Source organism: Oryctolagus cuniculus, chromosome X (assembly GCF_051225735.1).
Source record: "Oryctolagus cuniculus isolate XC-2025 breed Fujian yellow rabbit chromosome X, ASM5122573v1, whole genome shotgun sequence".
In the NCBI taxonomy this organism is placed as follows: Eukaryota; Metazoa; Chordata; class Mammalia; order Lagomorpha; family Leporidae; genus Oryctolagus; species Oryctolagus cuniculus.
Window position 1 is genome coordinate 33,568,544 of NC_142888.1, and position 22,621 is coordinate 33,591,164.

Consider the following 22,621-nt stretch of genomic DNA (forward strand, 5'->3'; position numbering starts at 1 on the left):
AGGGAAGAGATGTACAATTTGGGACATGCTCAGGCTGACTTGCCCCAAATGGTAGAGTTAGAAACATACCAGGGGACTCCAATTCAATCCCATCAAGGTGGCATGTACCAATGCCATCTCACTATTCCAAGTGATCAATTTCAGTTCACAATTGATCATAATGAAAGGACTAAGAGTCAAAGGGAGCACATAAACAAGTCTAGTACCTGCTAATACTAACCGATAGAATAAATAAAGGGGAGAGTGATCCAACATGGGAAGCGAGATACTCAGCAGACTCATAGAATGGCGGATGTCCTAAACAGCACTCTGGCCTCAGAATCAGCCCTAAAGGCATTCCGATCTGGCTGAAAAGCCCATGAGAGTATTTCAGGCATGGAAAGCCAAGACGCTCGGGCAAAAAAAAAAAAAAAAAAAAACCTAAATGAAAGATCTCTGTGAGTGAGATCCCAGTGGAAAGAACAGGTCTTCAAAGAAGGAGGTACCTTTCTCTGAAGGGAGGAGAGAACCTCCACTTTGACTATGACCTTGTCTAAACAAGATAAGAGTCGGAGTACTCAAGGGGCTTCCATAGCCTTGGAAACTCATGACTGGAGCATGGGGAGATTACTGAGGCCATAAACAAGAGTGTCAATTTGTAAAGTCAACAACAGGAGTCACTGTGCACTTACTCCTCATGTAGGATCTCTGTCCTTAGCGTGCTGTACATTGAGACTTAATGCTATAACGAGTACTCAAACAGTATATTTCACTTTGTGTTTCTATGGGGGTGCAAACTGTTGAAAGCTTTACTTAATGTATACTAAACTGATCTTCTGTAAAAAAAAAGAAGAAGAAGAAGAAGAAGAAATTATCAATTCCCAACTTGACTCTCACTGGGATTAAACATGACAATAGGTCTGATCTGATTTCATCATCATTTAAAAAATCATCTATTATTTTTCACTTTATGTTTCTGTGTGGGAGCAAATTGTTGAAATCTTTACTTAATGTATGCTAAACTGATCTTCTGTAGATAGAATGGAAAATGAATCTTGATGTGAATGGAAGGGGAGAGGGAGTGGGAGAGGGGAGGGTTGCGGGTGGGAGGGACGTTATCGGGGGGAAGCCATTGTAATCCATAAGCTGTACTTTGGAAATTTATATTCATTAAATAAAAGCTAAAAAAAAAGACTCATCTGTGTTGCTGTGGGAGGATCTAATCAAGAGATTTTAATTGTCTCTATCTCTTGAGTATTGGAATAATTTTACAATAAGGATTGGTGTTGTGGTGCAGCAGGCTGAGCCAACACACACTCTCTCTCTCTCTTTCTTTCTTTCGTTACATAGAGTTACATAGAGAGGGAGACAGAGAGAGAGAGATTGATCTTCCATCTGTTGGGTTCATTCTCCAGATGGACACAACAGCTGGGGCTGGGCTGGGCAGAAGCCAGGTGCCTACTATTCCATACGGGTCTCCTATGGGTATTCAAGCACTTGGGCCATGTTCTGCTGTTTTCCCAGGCACATAGGCAGGAAGCTGTATCAGAAATGGAACATCCAGGACTCAAAATGTCACCAACATGGGATGCTGGCATCTCAGGTGATGGCTTAGTCTTATGGGTCACAACGCCAGCCCCATAAGCCACCACTTTCAACACCAGCATCCCATATCAAAGTGCTGATTAGAGCCCTAGTTGCTTTGCTTCTGATTCAGCTTCCTGCTAATGTGCTTGGGAAGGCAGCAGCTGGTGGTTTCCATGTGGGAAACTCAGGTGGAGTTCTAGGCTCCTGGCTTTGGCCTGGCCCAGACCTGGCTGTGGTGGCCATTTGGGGAGTGAACCAGCAATTGGAAAATCCTCCCCCCCATATCTCTCTCTCTCTCTCTCTCTCTCTCTCTCTCTTCTCTCTATCTCCATCTCTCTCTGTCTCTCTCTTCTCCTCTCTATGACACTCTGCCTTTCAAATAAATATATCTTTTTAAAAACGCAAATGACTTTAAAATGCACACCCTTATGCATACCCCCCTTGCAGACCTGAAGATTATACACTCAGGAATGTGTAATGGACATGCACTTAGCATGGCTCTCACGCCACCCCACCCCAGCCCCGCCTCCTGCAGTTCACAGCCTTACATAATCCCCCCCCAAGTGTGCATGACCAAAGATGATTGGCTAGATGTGATTACATGTGTGTGATGCTGTTAAAAATAAGGCTGAATGAGCAGACTCTTGCTCCCTTGCTGTGTTTGATGAAGCAAGTGGCCAGCTGGGGAATTTTTTAAAATATTTATTTATTTATTTGAAAGGCAGAATTACACAGAGAGAGATCTTCCATCTGCTGGTTCACTCCTCAGATGGCTGCAATGGCCGGAGCTGCACCAACCTGAAGCGAGGAGACAGGAGCTTCTTCTGGGTCTCCCATGCAGGTGCAGGGGTCCAAGGACTTGGGCCATCCTCCACTGCTTTCCCAGGCCATAGCAGAGAGCTGGATTGGAAGAGGAGCAGCCAGAACTCAAACCAGTGCCCATATGGGATGCCGGCACTGCAGGCGGCGGTTTCACCCGTTATGCCATAGTGCCAGCCCCCTGTTGGGGAATCTTAAGTGGCATGGATTAGAGGCTGGCCTCCAGGAGCTGAGGGTGGCCTCCACCTGACATTCACCCCTCTGTCCCCTAACAGCAAGGAACTGAATTCTGCCAACTACCCAAGTGAGCCTGGGAGCAGAGCCTTCCCCAATCAAGTCTCAGATGAGACTGTGGCTCTAGTTAACATCTTGATTTCAGCTTCTGAGACCCCCAGCAGGAAACCCAACAATACCACGCCTGGACTCCTGCCCACAGAAACCGTGAAGCTGATGTTGTAAGTACTCCATTTTAAGCTGCAAAATTTGTGCTGAGGTCATCATATAGCAATAGAAAGCTAGACTCAAATAAGACCTCTGGAGAAAAGGTGAAAACTCCATTAAAAAGTATACAAGAGGGGCCGGCACTGTGGCACAGTGGATTAAAGCCCCAGCCTGCAGTGCCGGCATCCCATATGGACTCTGGTTTGAGTCCTGGCTGCTCCTCTTCCAATCCAGCTCTCTGCTGTGGGCTGGGAAAGCAGTGGAAGATGGCCCAAGTCCTTGGGCCCCTGCACCCATATGGGAGACCCAGAAGAAGCTCCTGGCTTCGGATCTTCGGATTGGCGCAGCTCCAGCCATTGCGACCATTTGGGGAGTGAACCAGCAGATGGAAGATCTCTCTCTCTCTCTCTCTCTCTCTCTCCCTCTGCCTCTCTGTAATTCTGCCTTTCAAATGAATAAATAAATCTTTTTTTTTAACAAAAGGTATACAAGATGGTGCAAAGAGATGATGACACAGTTCAGACTTGGATGAGCCTATTTCATTGTATAAAGATGTCAATTCTCTCAAAGTCAGTATATCATTTCAATGGAATATGAATTTAAATCTAGCTGAACGTTTTCAGGAAAATCAATAATTCTAAAATGCTTACTTTCATTTAGTTATTTATTTTGTTTTCATTTTTACCCGAGAGGCAGAAAGACAGCTAGACAAAGATCTCCCATCTGCTGGTTCACTCCTCAAATGCTCACAATAGCCAGGGCTGGACCGGGCTGAAGCCGGGAGCCAGGAGCTCAGTCCAGGTCTCCTAAATGAGTGGCAGGAGCCCAATTACTTGATCCATCTTCTGCTGCCTCTCAGGATGAGTATTTAACAGGAAGCTGGATTGCAAGCAAAGGAGCTGGGACTTAATCCAGACACTCCAGTATGGAAAGTGGGCATTCCAAGTGGCATCCTTTTTTTTTTTTTTAAAGGAATTATTTATTTATTTGAAAGGCAGAGTTAAAAAGAGAGAGAGAGAAAGAGATCTTCCATTTCCTGGTTCACTCTGCAAATGACCACAGTGACCAGGGCTGTGCCAGGCTGAATGAAGCCAGGAGCCTGGAACTCCATCCTGCTCTCCCGCATGGGCAGCTGGGGCCCAAGCACTCAGGTCACCTTCCTCTGCTTTTCCAGGCACATTAGCAGGGAGCTGACTCAGAAGTCGAGCAGCCAGGACTCGAACATACGCCACAGCACCAGCTGGACTGGAAGCACAGAAGCCCAAGCACTCCAGCATGGGTGGGATGTGGCATCTCAAGCAGTGCCTGGGCCCCTACACCAGAATACTTTCCCTTCTGTGTGTGTATATATGTATTTAACTCAGAGCCTTTTGATGTATCCTTAAATAGTTTTTGAAGTGAATCCATGCATTTAAGCAAAGTGAAGTTCCTTAGAAATACTACGGGGTGATTTAGCAAAGTTAACTGTAGACTGGCTTGTATTTGGATAGTTAGGACAGATTTTTTTTTTGACAGGCAGAGTGGACAGTGAGAGAGAGAGACAGAGAGAGAAAGGTCTTCCTTTGCCGTTGGTTCACCCTCCAATGGCCGCCATGGCTGGTGCGCTGTGGCCGGTGCACAGCGCTGATCTGAAGGCAGGAGCCAGATGCTTCTCCTTGTCTCCCATGGGGTGCAGGGCCCAAGCACTTGGGCCATCCTCCACTGCACTCCTGGGCCACAGCAGAGAGCTGGACAGGAAGAGGAGCAACTGGGACAGAATCCGGCGCCCCGACCGGGACTAGAACCCGGTGTGCCGGCGCCGCAGGCAGAGGATTAGCCTGTTGAGCCGTGGCACCCGCCCACTTAAGACAGATCTTATCTCCTCCAACAACTATTTGTGGTTTGGTCTTTCCCAAATTCCTAATCATAAAACTGGTAAGATGCCTTTTATGCCTAACTATGTTGAAGTTTATTGAATTGATTATTAGCTAATCCAAGGATATATTTTTCACCTTATAAAAGGAGTGATAACAGGGGTAATTAGGCTTATCTAGAATTCTCCAGGCCGGCGCCGCGGCTCACTAGGTTAATCCTCCGCCTAGCGGCGCCGGCACACCGGGTTCTAGTCCCGGTCAGGGCGCCGGATTCTGTCCTGGTTGCCCCTCTTCCAGGCCAGCCCTCTGCTGTGGCCAGGGAGTGCAGTGGAGGATGGCCCAGGTGCTTGGGCCCTGCACCCCATGGGAGACCAGGAAAAGCACCTGGCTCCTGGCTCCTGCCATCGGATCAGCGCGGTGCGCCGGCCGCGGCGGCCATTGGAGAGTGAACCAATGGCAAAGGAAGACCTTTCTCTCTCTCTCTCTCTCTCTCTCTCACTGTCCACTCTGCCTGTCAAAAAATAAATAAAAATAAAAAAATAAAAAAATAGAATTCTCCAAAAAAATTATTTTGGGAGCTCTTCAGCTTACCAAACTTAGATTTTAAAAAAGAAAACTGAGAAACCAAAAAGAAAATTTAGCTTTTTAGATTAATTTACAAGAGTAAATATGCACTCATAAATATATTTAAGTGAGTTATATATTTTTGTGTTTAAAATAAGCATATGGGCTGGTGCTGTGGCCTAGCAGATGAAGTCACCGCCTGCAGTGCCGGCATCCCATATGGGCACTGGTTCGAGTCCCGGCTGCTCCACTTCAGATCCAGATCTCTGCTGTAGCCTGGGAAAGCAGTGGAGGATGGACCAAATCCTTGGACCCCTGCACCTGCATGGGAGACCTGGAGGAAACTCCTGGCTCCTGGGTTCAGATTAGCGCAGCTCTGGCCGTTGCAGCCAATTGGGGAGTGAACCAGCACATGGAAGACCTCTCTCTCTCTCTGCCTCTGCCTCTCTGTAACTTCGACTTTCAAATAAATAAATAAATCTTAAAAAAATAAACATATCACGGCAAAATCAAGCATAAACACTGGAGCAAAAACTGTCTACAAAAGGATTTGTCTCCAGGACCAGCACTGTGGCGAAGCAGGTAAAACTGTCTCCTGTGACATTGGCATCCCATATGGGCACGTGTTCATGTCCTGGCTGCTCCACTTCTGATCCAGCTCCCTGTTAATGGCCTGGGAAAAGCAATGGAAGATGCCCCAAGTGTTTGGACCTCTGCCACCCACATGCAAGACCTGGACGAAGCTGTTGGCTGCTGGTCCAGTGCTAGCTGTTGCGGTCACCTGGGGAGTGAACCAGCAAATCAGAAAGAGTGTCTCTCTCTCTCTCTCTCTCTCTCTCTTTCCATATGTGTGTGTGTGTGTGCGTAACTCTGTCAAATAAATAATTAAATCTTTTTCACAAAACCAAATTTGGGCCAGGGCTGTGGCGTAGTGGGTAAAGCCACCACCTGTAGTGCCAGCATTCCATATGGGTGCCGGTTCGAGTCCTGGCTGCTCCACTTCTGATCCAGCTCTCTGCCATGGCCTGGGAAAGCAGTGGAGGATGGCCCAAGTGCTTGGGTCCCTATACCTGTGTGGGGGACCCAGAAGAAACTCCTGGCTCCTGGCTTTGGATCAGTGCAGCTCCGGCTGTTTTGGCCAACTGGGGAGTGAACCAGTGGATGGAAGACCTCTCTCTCTCTCTCTGCCTCTGCCTCTCTGTACCTCTGCCTTTCAAATAAATAAATAAATTTCTCTCTTTTTTTTTTTTTTTAAATAACTTTAAGAAGACATATCGGAGACCTAGACTGAGCTTCCGGCTCCTGGCTTGTGCCCAGCTCTGTGTTTCTCTCTGACTTTTAAACAAACAGCGCCTGCTTTGGCAGCTCATATACTAAAATTGGAACCATACAGAGAAGATTAGCATGGTCCCTGCATAAGGATGACATGCAAATTCGTGAAGCATTCCATAAAAAAACTAACAAATAAACAAAAAATCCACTTATAAATGGTATGAGGGCTGCATCATGGCACAGTGGGTTAAGCTACCACTTGAGGATGCCTGCATCCCGTACCAGAGTGCCTTGTTCAAGTCCAGGCCCACGTATGTGGGTTCCTGCCACTCGTGTGGAAGACCCAGATGGAGTTCCTGACTCTTGGCCCAGTCCAGCCCTGGCTTTTGTGGGCATTTGAAGAATGAAGCAGCGGATGGAAGATCTCTCTTTCTCTTCATGTTTTTCCCTCTCTCTCTCTCTCTCTCTGCCTTCCAAATAAATAAATAAAATCTTTTTAAAAAGCAGATAGACATTTGGTGTGGTAGTTTAGACACTGCCTCGGATGCTCACGTCCCATATTTCATTTCCAGCTCCACTCCTGATCCCAGATTCCTGCTAATGAGCACAGGGGTGGGCAGCAGCTGATGGCTCCAGTACTCGGACCCCATGGGGCTGGTGCTGTGGTGTAGTGGGTAAAGCCACCACCTGCAGTGCCAGCATCCCATATGGGCACCAGTTCGAGTCTTGGCTGCTCCACTTCCCATCCAGCTTTCTGCTATGGCCTCTCTGCTGTGGCCAGGAGAAGATGGACCAAGTCCTTGGACCCTTGCACCCGCATGAGAGACCTGGACAATTGGGGAGTGAACCAGCAGATGGAAGACCTCTCCCTCCCCCTCCCCCTCCCCCCTCCCCCTCCCCCTCCCCCTTCCTCAAGTAAATAAATAAATCTTAAAAAAAAAAAAAAAAAAGAGCCGGCGCCGTGGCTCAATAGGCTAATCCTCCACCTTGCGGCGCCGGCACACCGGGTTCTAGTCCCGGTTGGGGCGCCGGATTCTGTCCCGGTTGCCCCTCTTCCAGGCCAGCTCTCTGCTATGGCCAGGGAGTGCAGTGGAGGATGGCCCAGGTGCTTGGGCCCTGCACCCCATGGGAGACCAGGAAAAGCACCTGGCTCCTGGCTCCTGCCATCGGATCAGCGCGGTGCGCCGGCCACAGTGCGCCGGCCGCGGCGGCCATTGGAGGGTGAACCAACGGCAAAGGAAGACCTTTCTCTCTGTCTCTCTCTCTCACTGTCTACTCTGCCTGTCAAAAATAAAAAAAATAAAAAAAAATAAAAAAAAAAGAAGTACTCGGATCCCTGCCGCAGACATGGGAGACCCGATGGAGTTCCAGACTTCTAGCTTCTGTCTGATCCGATCCTGGCTGCTGTTGGCATTTCCGAAGTGAACAAGCCAGTAGGAGATTTGTGTCTCTCTCAGTCTCTCTGTCCCTTTCTCTCCCTCTCTCCCTCTCTCCCTCTCTCTCTCTGTCTTTGTCTTTCAAATATTAATTCATTAAAATTTAAAATAAAATAAGATTTATTTTTTTAAATAAAAAAACTTTAAGAAGAACTCTGGGAGCTGCTGGTGTAGCCGGTAAAGCCACTGCCTGCAGTACCAGCATCCCGTATGGGCACCAGTTCGAGTCCCAGCTACTCTACTTCAGATCCAGCTCTCTACTATGGCCCGGGAAAGCAGTAGAAGATGGCCCAAGTCCTTGGGCCCCGCACCCCCATGGGAGACCCGGAGGAAGCTCCTGGCTCCTGGCTTCAGATCGGCGCAGCTCTGCCTGTTGCGGCCATCTGGGGAGTGAACCAGAGGATGAAAGACCTTTCTCTGTCTCTCTCTCTCTCTCTGCCTCTTCTCTCTCTGTGTAACTCTGACTTTCAAGTAAATAAAAACAAAACAAAGACAAAAAGAACTCTGGGCTTGAAACATCAGCCAAATGCAAGACAGGCAAATTTAGCAAAAACAAGTTGATGGAGGTCCTAGGAACACAAGGAAGCAGATTCCGAACTAGGCAATGCAAATGTGTCCCAAAGCCCAGGGGAGACAACCAGGGGCCTTTTTATTTTAGCTTCACCTGGAGCTGTTCTACTGACTACAGCAGGAAGTGTTTGTGAAAGCCCGCATTCCCCCTCGGCTAGCCAGAGGCAAGCAAGGGTTGTGTGATTGTTTGTGATAACTCTGGCTAAGAAGCTAAATTTGAACTGGTTTGTTGGGCTTCTAGAGGGGAAATTGCTTCATTTAAAAAAAACAAGATTTATTTATTTGAGAAAGAGAGAGAGAGAGATCAGAGATCTTCCATCCACTGGTCCACTCGCTTAATGGCCACGATGGCCGGAGCTGGGCCAGGCCAAAGCAGGAGCCAAGAGCTTCTTCTGGATCTCCCATGTGGGTGCAGGGGCCCATGTACTTGGGCCATCCTCTGCTGTTTTCCCAGGAGCATTAACAGGGAGCTGGATCAGAATTGGAGCAGCCAGGACTTAAACCAGCGCCCAGTATGGGATGCAGGCATCACAGGTAGCGGCTTTATTGTTGCCTGCTCCCGAAATCGTGTCATTGGTGACATCTGCTAAACTCAGAGACAAGTTTGCGGCCACCATTTCCAACTGTGTGACAGGCACTATGGGAACTGCAGCCCACACAAAGAGAGAATTAGCTGTCCCTACTGGAGTGTTTCCGAGGTACCCATGCTTGCCTCATTTGGGGAGATTTCTGGATGTCCTTAGGGAAACACAGCCCACAGCAGAGTGAGGGTTTGAAATCTCTGAATGTCTCTAACAATTGCTGGGAATACACAATAGTTAGCCTGAGGTCTACCTATCCTAGTTGGGCACAAAGCATGCTAGGAAACCTCTATCACTCATCACCCCAGGACAAAGCTCATCTGTTTCTTTCATGGGGAGCAGATGTCTTAAGTGGTGACCAACAGGAGCAGCAAGCAAAATGGGCTGGTGCATTGGTTGAGGTGTATGCTAATGAGCTATGTTACATGAACCAATCAGGGAACTGACATTTGTACAGCAGTTCGCAGAAGGCCCAATCGGGTCTCTTCAGCAGATGCAACAAGTTGGAAGAAGGCATTGTTTAAGTTCCTCCTGTCTCCTCCTCCCTTGGGGCTCCCGGAGGCAGACGTCATGTATGTTTCTCCCCTTCATGGAGTCCTTGGAGTCCCTATGAAACAGATAGCTGAGTTGATTCCATATCTTGATGTTGTGAATAGTGCTGCACTAAACACGAAAGTGCAGATGCTTCTTGGACAGACTGATTCTAATTCCTTTGGACATCTGTCTAGTAGTGGAATTGCTGGCTCATAGCATAGTTCTATTTCTAGCTTTTTGATAGCCTCCATAGTGTTCACCATAGTGGCTGGACTGATTCATAACCGCCATCTCCAACAGTCTATGAGAGTTCCCCTGTCTCCACATCCTCACCAGTATTAGCCTGAAACTATGACAATACTAGAAGAAAACGTGGGAAACACTTCAGGACACTGATCTAGGAGGAAGATTTTTTTATAGGGGCCAGCACAGTACAGAGCCTGTGACACTGGCATCCCATATCAGAGCACCAGTTTGACTCCTGGCTGTTCCACTTCAGATCCAACTCCCTACTAATGCACCTGGGAAGGCAGCAGATGGCATTCTAAGTACTTGGGTCACTGCCATGCACATAGGGGACCCGGATGGAGTTCCACCTGGCCCAGCTCTGGCCATTGCAGCCAGTTAGGGCATGAACCAGCAGATGGAAGACCCATCTGTCTTTGTAACTGCCTTCCAAGTAAATAAATAAATCTAAAAAAAAACAGGCCAGCGCTCACTTGGCTAATCCTCCGCCTGCAGTGCCAGCACTCTGGGTTCTAGTCCCGGTCGGGGTGCCAGATTCTGTCCCAGTTGTTCCTCTTCCAGTCCATCTCTCTGCTGTGGCCTGGGAAGGCAGTGGAGGATGGCCCAAGTGCTTGGGCCCTGCACCCGCATGGGAGACCAGGAGAAGCGCCTGGCTCCTGGCTTCAGATCGGCGCAGCCTGCAGGCCGTGGCAGCCATTTTAGGGGTGAACCAATGGAAAGGAAGACCTTTCTCTCTGCCTCTCTCTCTCTCTCTGTCTAAATCTGCCTGTCCAAAAAAAAAAAAAAAAGTTTTTTTTTAATAGAATCCTAAGAGAACAGACAACAAAAGCAAAAACTGAGGGCCATTAACTGTGGATGTAGTAGGTTAAGCCAGCATCCCAAAGGGGCACTGGTTGAAGCCTCAGCTGTTTCACTTCCCATCCAGCTCCCTGTTAAATGAGCCTGGGAAAAAGTGGAAGGCGGCCCAAGTGCTTGATTCCCTGTCACCCATGTGGCAGACCTACATGGAGCTCTGTGCTCTTGGCTTCAGCCTGGACCAGATCTGGCTGCTGTGATCATTTGGGGAGTGTACCAGCAGATGAAAGATCTCTCTCTGTGTGTGCTCTGCCTTTTTAAATATTTATTTATTTATTTGAGAGTCAGAGTTACACAGAGAGAAGGAGAGGCAGAGAGAGAGAGAGAGAGACTTCCATCCGCTGCTTTACTCCCCAATTGGCCACAGTGGCCAGAGCTGCGCCGATCCGAAGCCAGGAGCCAGGAGCTTCTTCCAGGTCTCCCACGTGGGTGCAGGGGCCCAAGGACTTGGGCCATCTTCTACTGCTTTTCCAGGCCACAGCAGAGAGCTGGATTGGAAGTGGAGCAGTGTCCATATGGGATGCCAGCACTGTACACAGCAGCTTTACCCACTATGCCAAAGCGCCGGCCCCCACTTTGCCTTTCAAATAAATCTTGTTTAACCATTTGAAAGTAATTCATTGCTTTTCTTACCAAATCTCTATGAATTTAAAAACCAGCTCCCTACATGCCGCCTTCCAGGGCCACTGTCTCCTGGGACCTAGTCCACTGATTGAAATGGTATAAAGGTGGCCGGCGCCGCGGCTCACTAGGCTAATCCTCCGCCTTGCGGCGCCGGCACCCCAGGTTCTAGTCCCGGTTGGGGCGCCGGATTCTGTCCCGGTCGCCCCTCTTCCAGGCCAGCTCTCTGCTGTGGCCAGGGAGTGCAGTGGAGGATGGCCCAGGTGCTTGGGCCCTGCACCCCATGGGAGACCAGGAAAAGCACCTGGCTCCTGGCTCCTGCCATCGGATCAGCGCGGTGCGCCAGCCATAGTGCACCGGCTGCGGCGGCCATTGGAGGGTGAACCAACGGCAAAGGAAGACCTTTCTCTCTGTCTCTCTCTCTCACTGTCCACTCTGCCTGTCAAAAATAAATAAATAAATAAATGGTATAAAGGTGTTTTGGGTTTGTTTCTTGCCTTCCTCCTATAAAAGTGAAATTTTCAGTTCATTTCTGAACAATAAGCTGATCAACAGACTCACTCTGCTCTGCTTCTGCTTTACCCAAAGCTTCGCATTCAACTCGATACCTTTCCAGCTGTATTTCCTCCGCTATGAGGGCCTGCAGTTGCTGCTGTTGTGCTCCTCATTGCTTTGCTATAGATTTGAGCAAGCGCCCAGCACCGAAGGCCTTCAGCGTCTCATTTTCTTCTTCTTTTGCCAGTTGGTCAACGGAACTGGCCGATCTTGTCCACAAAGTCTTTGCCCTCTTCCTTGAGCTCTAGGGTCTGCTGCGTGACCTCTGGGGCCCAACACTCGCAGCCTGTTCAGCTCATCAAAGTGCAGCCCTGCTTCCCCCAGGACATCCTTGGCCACAGTTGCCCACCTGGAGTGGTGATGCACTGCTGCCCGGGTGACGCTGACAGGCAGCTCCTCTCTCGAATGGGCAGCAGCCAGGGCCTGGTCGGCTCACCTCAGTTGCTGCCATGGCTACAAAACTCTATTTTTTAAAAAACAAAAATATCAGGGCTGGCGCTGTGGCGTAGTGGGTAAAGCTGCCACCTGCAGTGCCGGCATCCCATATGGGTGCTGGTTTGAGTCCCGGCTGCTCCACTTCTGGTCCAGTTCACTGCTATGGCCTGGGAAAGCAGTAGAAGATGGCCCCAGTCCTTGGGCCCCTGCACCCATGTAGGGGACCTGGAAGAAGCTTCTGGATCCTGGCTTTAGATAGGCCCAGCTCTGGCCATTGCAGCCAATTGGAGAGTGAGTGAACCAGCAGATGGAAGACCTCTCTCTCTCTCTCTCTCTCTCTCTCTGCCTCTGTGTAACTCTGACTTTCAAAAAATACATAAACCTTAAATAAATGCAGAATGCCTAAGAAACTCAACCAACTTAGCAACAAAAAAAATTGATTTAAAAACAGGCAAATGGGACTGGGACTGGTGTTGTGGCGCAGTGGATCAAGCACCGATTCCAGTCCCAGCTGCTCTGCTTCCCATCCAGCAGCCTACTAATGCACCTGGAAAAGCAGTGGATGAAGCACTTGGGCCCCTGCCACCCATGTGGGAGAGCTGAATGGAGTTCCAGGCTCCTGGCTTCGGCCTGTTCAGCCTGGCCCAGACCTGGATATCAACAGCCATTTGAAAAGTGAGCCAGCAGATCCATGATTCTCTCTCTCTTTCTCTTCCTCTCCCTCCCACTTCTCTGTCACTCTGCATTTCAAATACAGACATATATACATAAATCTTTTTAAAAATGGGCAAATGATTTGAACAGACATTTCTCAAAACAAGATATTCAAATGGCTAACAACTACCTGAAAATACTCAACATTATTGACCACCATGGAAATGCAAATCAAAACTACAGTTAACATATCAACTCATCCAGTTAGAATGGTTGGTTTTTTAAAGATTTATTTTATTTATTTTAAAGGCACAGTGAAAGAGAGAGAGAGAGAGAGAGAGAGAGAGAGAGAGAGAGAGAAATCTCCCATCCACTGGCTCATTCCCTAAATGGCTACAACAGTTAGAACTGGGCCAATCTAAAGCCAGGATCCAGGATCTCCCACATGGAGTCTCCTCTGGGTCTCCCACATGGGTGCAGGGGCCCAAGCACTTGGGCCATCTTCTACTGCTTTCCCAAGCCACAGCAGAGAGCTGGATCAGAAGTGGAGCAGCCAGGGCTGGAACCAGCACCCATAAGGGATGCCGGCAGTGCAGGCGGCAGTTTAAGCTGCTATATGCCACTGTACCAGCTCCTAGAATGGCTGTTATTAGAAAAACACAAAACCATTCCCACTCCAGCTTTCTTTGAGTTACCGTCATTCAGCAGAATCTCTGCAATGGTGAAGGCCAGAATAGCTTCCAATCATGTCCCAATGCCTGACTTTGTCTAACTGTAACATACTCCTTTTTTTAAAAAAATTTATTATATATATATTATATATATTTCATTTTATTTGAGAGAGAGAGAGAGAGAATATCTTCCATTTATCTGCTGGTTCACTACCCAAATGGCTACAGCAACCAGGATGGACTGTGCTGAAGCCAGGAGCTTCTTCCGGGTCTCCCACGTGGGTGCAGGGGCCCAAGCACTTGGGCCATCTTCCACTGCTTTTCCAGGTGCATCAGCTGGAAGCTGGATCAGAAGTGGAGCACTCAAGACTTGAACTGGTGCCCGTGTCGGATGCTGGCACTGTAGACAGTGGCTTAACCTGCTGTGTCACAGGGTTGGATCTCCAAAGCTGTCTTCTTTTTTTTTTTTTTTTTTTTTTTTTTTTTTTTTTTTGACAGGCAGAGTGGACAGTGAGAGAGAGAGACAGAGAGAGAAAGGTCTTCCTTTGCCGTTGGTTCACCCTCCAATGGCCGCCGCTGCAGCCGGCGCACCGCGCTGATCCTGGCAGGAGCCAGGAGCCAGGTGCTTTTTCCTGGTCTCCCATGGGGTGCAGGGCCCAAGCACCTGGGCCATCCTCCACTGCACTCCCTGGCCATAGCAGAGAGCTGGCCTGGAAGAGGGGCAACCGGGACAGAATCCGGCGCCCCAACCGGGACTAGAACCCGGTGTGCCGGCGCCGCAAGGTGGAGGATTAGCCTATTGAGCCACGGCGCCGGCTCTGTCTTCTTTTTTTTTCTTTTTTTTCTTTTTTTTTTTTTTTGGACAGGCAGAGTGGACAGTGAGAGAGAAAGACAGAGAGAAAGGTCTTCCTTTTTCCATTGGTTCACCCCTCAATGGCCGCTGCGGCCGGCACACCGCGCTGATCCGATGGCAGGAGCCAGATGCTTCTCCTGGTCTCCCATGGGGTGCAGGGCCCAAGCACTTGGGCCATCCTCCACTGCACTCCCTGGCCACAGCAGAGAGCTGGCCTGGAAGAGGGGCAACTGGGACAGAATCCGGCGCCCCGACCGGGACTAGAACCTGGTGTGCCGGCGCCGCAAGGCGGAGGATTAGCCTAGTGAGCCGCAGCGCTGGCCCAAAGCTGTCTTAATCACTGCCCCAAATGCCCATCCCAGACTCCATTTTTTGTTGTTTGCTGACAGCTTTGAGGCTTCACCTCTCCCATGTACCCCCTGGGTATGTTGATGAGAAAGCCTTGGTGCTCCCTGGTTTGACACTGGCAAAATGTTCAGAGCACCCAAGCTCCAGTCTGACTGTGGGACCCCCCACTCCAGCCCGACCCCCATCCACAATAATTCTTTCCCTGGCCTCTCCAGACCTTTCCAGATCAGCTTGGGAGCCAGCCATGCTCTCTGCAGAACGTCTCACAATGTAATAAACTTGTTCCTTCTTGGTATGTGTGTAGCATCATCAGACATGAGATCCAAACCAGATTTGGTGTTTGTATGTGTGTGTGTGTGGGGGGTCTATCCTACCTTTGCAAGCTAACCACAACACTGACCTTGACCAAAAGGGATGAGAAAGAGAAACGAAGTCCCTGACATTCAGGAGCTGAGCTGGCCTGATTCATCATCACATGATCCTGTGTGTTGTGAGGAGCTGGCTTAACACACTTGGTCGTTATGGTCTCCTGTTATGCTCCTGAACGTGAACTATCCCATACAACATCAACATCAGACAAAACTGTTCTGTGACTGGGATAGATCAAGATAAAAACAGGGGCTGGCACTATGGCATTGCTGGTAAAGCTGCTGCCTGCAGCGCCAACATCCCATATGGACACTGGTTCGAATCCTGGTTGCTCCACTTCCGATCCAGCTCTCTGCTGTGGCCTGGGAAAGCAGTGGAAAATGGCCCAAGTGCTTGGGCCCCTGTGCCCATGTGGGAGACCTGGAAGAAGCACCTGGCTTCAGATCAGCATAGCTTCAGTCGTTGCAGCCAATTGGGGAGTGAACCAGTGAATGGAAGACCTTTCTGTGGGGAGCAACCCGGACTAGACTGAGTTACTGGAATTAAGACTTATTCTATGCATCTGCTCTCCCACAATATGGCGCTGGGAGAGAAGTAAACAGCTTCCGCACAGCTGCCTCCAGTTCAACCAATAAACTGTAGGACTTGCTCCTGATTGGAGGAGAGCAGCGTACTCGGCGTGTGGGCAGCCGAGTTGGGATTGGCGGAGGAGGACTATAAAGGAGGAGAGAGACGGCATTCACGAGGAACACCTAAGGGGAACATCTAGCTGGAGGAACACCTGTGCAGCCCCCGAGAGAGCCGGCCGGCGGTGTGCCGCTCCCCTGCGGAAGTGGGGAATGTGGCCAGGGGGAACTGCCCTTCCACGGAGGTGGAAGGGATAGTAGCCAACCCGGGAAGAACCAGCAGCAAACCCGGGGAGGGCCGAGCAGACGAAAGAACAGCGCAGGGTCCTGTGTCGTTCCTCCACGAAGAGGGGGAGCGACACTTTCTCTCTCTCTCTCTCTCTCTCTCTCTGTAACTCTTTCAAATAAATAAATAAATCTTTTTTAAAAAGTTATATATTTATTTCTTTATTTGAGAAAGAGAGAGAGAGAGAGATCCCATGCACTAGCTCTGCTTCCACACAGGAGCCAGGAATGCCATCAAGGTCTTACAGGCAGGTGGCAGAAATGCAACTACTTGAGCCATCACCTCTGCCTCTCAGGGCCTGCATTCAGCAGGGAGCTGGAGTCAGGAGCCAGAGCTGACCCAGATGTTCGGATTTTGGCACGCAAGGTTTTAACTATTAGGTCAACTCCCCCCAATTCCCACCTGCCGCACTGCTTGACAGCCTTTTAAAGTGAGATGGCCCGTGGTTCCCCATGGTGCATATTTTCTCTCACTGCAATGAGCTAATACATCCACTCTGTTAAGTTGCTGGTCTGGGAGGGAGGGAGTGTATGGTGGGAAGTATCACTATGCTCTTAAAACTGCATATATGAAGTACAAAAAAAAAGGCTATTGCAAAAATTAAAGGATAAAAAGAAAGGAAATAAGGAGGGGGGTTTGGGGAAGGGAGCACATGAGGCAAGTATGGCTACCTTTTTTTTTTTTTTTTTTTTTTGACAGGCAAAGTTGAGAGACAGAGAGAAAGGTCTTCCTTCCATTGGTTCACCCCCCAAATGGCCGCTATGGCTGGCGTGCTGCGCTGATCCGAAGCCAGGAGCCAGGCGCCCCCTCCTGGTCTCCCATGCGGGTGCAGGGCCCAAGCACTTGGGCCATCCTCCACTGCATTCCCTGGCCACAGCAGAGCGCTGGACTGGAAGAGGAACAACCGGGACAGAACCAGCGCCCCAACCCAGAAAAGAACCCAGGGTGCCGGCGCCACAGTCGGAGGATTAGCCTAGTGAGCCGCGGCGCCAGCCAAGTATGGCTATCTTAGAATTGTATCTATGAGGGGTCGGCACTGTGGCGCAGCAGGTTAACACCCTGGCCTGAAGCACTGGCATCCCATATGGGCACCGATTCTAGTCTGGGCTGCTCCTCTTCCGATCCAGCTCTCTGCTATGGCCTGGGATAGCAGTGGAAAATGGTCCAAGTGCTTGGGCCCCTGCACCCACGTGGGAGACCAGAACAAGCTCCTGGCTTCAGATCAGCATAGCTCTGGCCGTTGCGGCTATCTGGAGAGTGAACCTTGGTAGACCTCTCTCTCTCTCTCTCTCTCTCTCTCTCTCTCTCTCTCTCTCTCTTTCGCCCTCTCCTCTCTCTGTGTAACTCTGACTTTCAAATAAATAAATAAATCTTAAAAAATATTGTATCTATGAAAAACATGAAAGCTCTTTTCTTTATATTATTTTAAAAAAATTTAAAGATTACTGGTCTGTTCCCCTGTGGTCTTTGGCTGGAGGGCAGCTGGCCATCCACATCCACAAGTTCGTTAAACATCTACAGATCCAACCAACCATGGGTCAAAGGTACCCCCCAAAATGCTCTGTACTGAACAAGCACAGATTCTTTTTTTTTTTTTTTTTTTTTTGACAGGCAGAGTGGACAGTGAGAGAGAGAGACAGAAAGGTCTTCCTTTTGCCGTTGGTTCACCCTCCAATGGCCGCTGTGGCTGGCGTGCTGCGGCCAGCACACCGCGCTGATCCGATGGCAGGAGCCAGGTACTTATCCTGGTCTCCCATGGGGTACAGGGCCCAAGCACTTGGGCCATCCTCCACTGCACTCCCGGGCCACAGCAGAGAGCTGGCCTGGAAGAGGGGCAACCGGGACAGAATCCGGCGCCCCGACCGGGACTAGAACCTGGGGTGCCGGCGCCGCAAGGCGGAGGATTAGCCTAGTGAGCCGCGGTGCCGGCCAAGCACAGATTCTTCAAATTGATTAATTCATTTATTTGAAAGGCACAGTTACACAGATACACACACCAGAGAGAGAGAGATAAAGAGAGAGAGAGAGAGAGTTCGATCTTCTATCACTACCCAAATGATTGCAATGGCCAGGACTGGGCCAGATCAAAGCCAGGAGCCAGCAGCTTCATCTGGGTTCCCCACATGGGGCCCAAGGACGTGGCCCATCTTCCGTTGCTTTCTCAGGTGCATTAGCAGGGAGTTGGACTGAAAGTGGAGCCAGGACTTGAACCGGCACCACAGTATGGGAGGCTAGTGTCACAGGCTGCAGCTTAACTCTCTGTGCCACAATGCTGGCCCCAGATTTGCTTTTTCTTATCATTATTCCCTAAACAATATGGCATAACAGCTATTCACAGAGCATTTCTAGGACAGTGTGTAAGTGTTATGCAAGCACCATGCCATTTTTAAAAGATTTATTTATTTATTTGAAACTCAGAATTACACAGAGAGAGAAGGAGAGGCAGAGAGAGAGAGAGAGAGGTCTTCCATCTGCTGGTTCACTCCCCAACTGGCCTCAATGGCTGGAGCTACACCGATGCGAAGCCAGGAGCTTTTCCTGGGTCTCCCACATCGGTGCAGAGGCCCAAGGATTTGAGCCATCTTCTGCTGCTTTCCCAGGCCATAGCAGAGAGCTGGATCGGAAGTGGAGCAGCCGGGACTTGAACCTGCACCCATATGAGATGCCGGCACTGCAGGCGACGGCTTCACCCGCTACGCCACAGCCACAGCACCGGCCCCAAACACCATGCCATTTTATCACAGGGACTGGAGCATCTCTGGTTCTCCTATCAAACCCAGGTACTCCGAGGTCGGCTGTGGGGATCTTAACTGCTAGGGTAGATGCCTGCCCTGAGTTATCTTTTAATTCTGCTTTTCTGTGAACTTTCTGAAGTATCCTCACTAATGTAAATAAAACACAAGTTCCATGGGCCAGAAGAACATACCACTTATTACTCACAGCAAAATCAGCCAGGACGATATGATGCAAGGATTCCTCACGCCCCATTTCGCACTAGGCCAGATGGTTCCTGTGCATCTTGTAGGTTGCGGCAGCAGTGAGGAGCCTGAAATTAGGAGACTCTAAACTTTTTGTTTTTTAATATTTATTTACTTTGAAAGGAAGAGTTACAGAGAGAGGGAGAAGCATTGCTGCATCACTCTCCAAATGGCTACATTGGCCAGGGCTAGGCCAGGCAGAAGCCAGGAGCCTTGAACTTCATCCAGGTCTCCCCCGTGGGCACAGGGACCTAAGTACTTGGGCCACCTTCTGCTGCACTCCAAGACGCATTAGCAGGGAGCAGGATGGGAAGTGCAGCAGCTGAGACTCAGAAGATTTACTTTTTTATTTGAAAGGCAGAGTTTCAGAGGCAGAGGCAGAGAGAGAGAGAGGGAAGTCTTTCTTTCCATTGGTTCACTCCCCAATGGCTGCAATGGTCAGAGCTGGGCTGATCCGAAGCCAGGAGCCTGGAGCTCCTTCTAGGTTTCCCATGCAAGTGCAGGGACCCAAGGACTTGGGCCATCTTCTACTGCTTTCCCAGACCACAGCAGAGAGCTGGATGGGAAGTGGAGCAGCCTGGACTGGAACTTGCACCCATATGGGATGCTGGCACTGCAGGCTGGGGCTTTACCCACTATGCCACAGTGTCGGCCCCAAGACTAAACTTTTATAAGGCTGCTGGCACATCTGCCTCTCATCTTCTCTGTGGAGAGAGATTACCCTGGAATGAGAGCAATCTCCTGGTTGGGTGTTGGGGGGACATTTCTGAGTTTAAACCCTACTGGAGGTATACAGTATCTCTGACTACCAAGGCTGCCTCTCTGTTCCAGCATGCTCTTTGCTAAAAGGCGTGGACCACACAGGAACTTGAGCAATCTAAGGAGCCCTAGCTCCGAACACTTTGCTCTTTCGTTTTCCATTATTTGAATGCACTAGCGTTAGTTTCTCCATCCTTTGATGGATGTGCATTCAAGTACTTTTTGTTTGGAGCTCGTATGAGTCAAACTGCTATAAACACTCCTTTCTGTCTTTGGCGAACATTGGCACACATGTCCATGTGGTATCTACCTGGAAGTAGTGCCATGGTGAAGGGTGTGTAGATGGGCAGCTCTAAGAGGTATTGCCCACTCGTTCTCCAAAGCAATTGTATCTATTAAGTTCCCATCAGCTGTGAATGAGACTCCCCATGTCCAGGGGTTTGTACTAACACTCGGTATCATAAAATTTAAAAATTTTTTGTCCATCAAATTGAATGAACCACAGTTCCCTGTTTACTGTGCACATATTTTCATATGCATATTGCCCTTTTGGATTTCTTTGTTTTTTTTTTTTTTTTTTTTGCATAGTGATAGAAACAAGTTTTTTTGTTTTGTGTTGTTTTACTTTTGAAAATTTATTTGAAAGGCAAAGAGAGAGCGAGAGCGAGCGAGCGAGAGAACTCCCATCTGCTAGTTTTCTCCCCACTGCCAGCAATGGCCAGGTTTTTGGGTGGGAAGAACCCGATTACTTGGGCCATCACAGATGCCTCGTAGAGTCTGCATTAGCAGGAAGCTGGAGTCAGGAGCCAGAGACAGGTATTGAACTCAGGCATTCAAATATGGGATGCAGGTGTCTTAACTGGTGTCTTAGACACTAAACCAAATATCCACCCCTATTATTTCTATTTATTCATTTATTTATAGAGGAATAGAGATAAAGAGAGATTCCCCCACCTGCTGGTTCACTCTGAAAATGTCCATGATGGCTGGGGCTGGGCTGTCCTGAAGCAGGGAGCTAGGAACTCAATCCAGGCCTCCCACATGGGTGGGTGGGATCCAATTACTTGAGCCATCACCACTGTCTTCCAGGGTCTGCATTAGCAAGAAAAGTTTCCTCTTTTGTGTAATACTTTCCCATATCCTTTGTCTTATTTTCAATTGGGTACCTTGTCTTTTTCTTATTGTTTCTTAGGAGCCCTTTATATATTGTGGCTATTGACCTTGAGTCAATTATACATGCCTTGAATTTGAGTATGTCTTTTTGGGTCAATGTATCTGCATGTTTATCTGGCCTCACAAAAATCATCAAACTCTTGCTATGGCCGAGGAAAGCAAGGGAATATTTTCTATGGCTCTAGGGATACAGATTTAACCAACAAAAAGCATTAAACCAGGAGGTACCCCCATAGCCAGGTTGAGGGATAAAGTAAGAGTACCATGCACAGTTAACACCTGAGGACCACACAGCACCTGCTGTATTTCAAGATGCCTCTGTGAACAAAATGGCCTCCAAGGAATCTCTCTCCACACAACCTCTTCAAGCATAGGAATCAGACTTCAGCCTCAGGGAAATGAAACGTGTGCAGAAAAGTCCATGCAAACTGAAATTACTGAGGCAATAGGGTTAAGTGGGGACAGAGGCTAAAGGAATTGTGATTTTGTTTTCTAGAAGGAAAACACAGCATGGCCATTATTTCATTGGAATTTTAAAAAATGTTCTTTGGCTCCATCCTTTATATTTTGCAAGAAAAATTCAGCTTCATAAGTTGAATTATTTTTTTCTTCTTTCTAACGCTCTCCTAATGATATTCCCAAGCCTAGCCTTAGTAATGAGTGTCTCTTGTAATTAGCTAAAAGCATCTCAGCTTCCTTCAGCTGTGGAGGGGTAGATTCCGTCCTGCATCGTAGAACCAGTTCACAGCATCCGATGGGGTGAGGGGTTTAGCTGAGAAACCGTTTGTCCTGAGTGCTCATAGGAATAGAGAGCTATGTGCCAATGCTCAGGCCCCAGGCCAACTTGACTTCCATTAAGGGTAAGTGTGTTCTTGAAAGCATTGTTTGAGGTTGGCAGTGTGGTGCAGTAGGCTAAGCTTCCGCCTGCGGCACCCCGGCATCCCACGTGGGCGCTGGTTAGAGACCTGGCTGCTCCACTTCCAATCCAGCTCTCTGCTGTGGCCTGGGAAAGCAGTGGAAGATGGCCCAAATTGTTGGGCCCCTGCACCCGCGTGGGAGACCCGGAAGAAGCTCCTGGCTCCTGGCTTTGGATTGGCCCAGCTTCCGCCATTGTGGCCATTTGGGGAGTGAACTCTACCTCTCAAATAAATTAAAAAAAAAAAAAAACTTTTAAAAAAAGATTGCTTTGATGAAGGGGACTCTGAAATTGTCACGATGGCCTGGAGTAACCTTCCAGTGACCGCTATAATTGCAACTTATAATTATAATTGCAATTGAGTGTATTGTCCGGGCACCGATGTTCTATGCGACGTCTCTGGAGCGCTAAGCACACACAGAAGGTTTTTTTTTTTTTTAATTTATTTATTTACTTGAAAGTCAGAGTTACACAGAAAGAGAAGGAGAGACAGAGAGAAAGGTCTTCCATCCTCTGGTTCACTCCCCATATGTCTGCAACAACCGGAGCTGTGCCAATCTGAAGCCAGGAGCTTCCAGGTCTCCTACATGGGTGCAGGGGCCCAAGCACTTGGGCCAGCTTCTACTGCTTTACCCGCTAC

The 22,621-nt window shown here is 48.9% G+C and overlaps 1 non-coding gene and 1 pseudogene across 1 annotated transcript; one reads left to right on the forward strand and one right to left on the reverse strand.

The window, feature by feature from the left end:
• The first annotated feature begins 6,592 nt into the window (after nt 1-6,592).
• LOC127485002 (U6 spliceosomal RNA) lies at nt 6,593-6,699 on the forward strand. The gene has a single exon (XR_007912210.2). It is a non-coding gene; the product is annotated as a U6 spliceosomal RNA (small nuclear RNA).
• Nucleotides 6,700-11,862: 5,163 nt separating this feature from the next.
• LOC100355975 (intraflagellar transport protein 20 homolog) lies at nt 11,863-19,143 on the reverse strand (annotated as a pseudogene).
• Between the last annotated feature and the right edge of the window lie 3,478 nt (nt 19,144-22,621).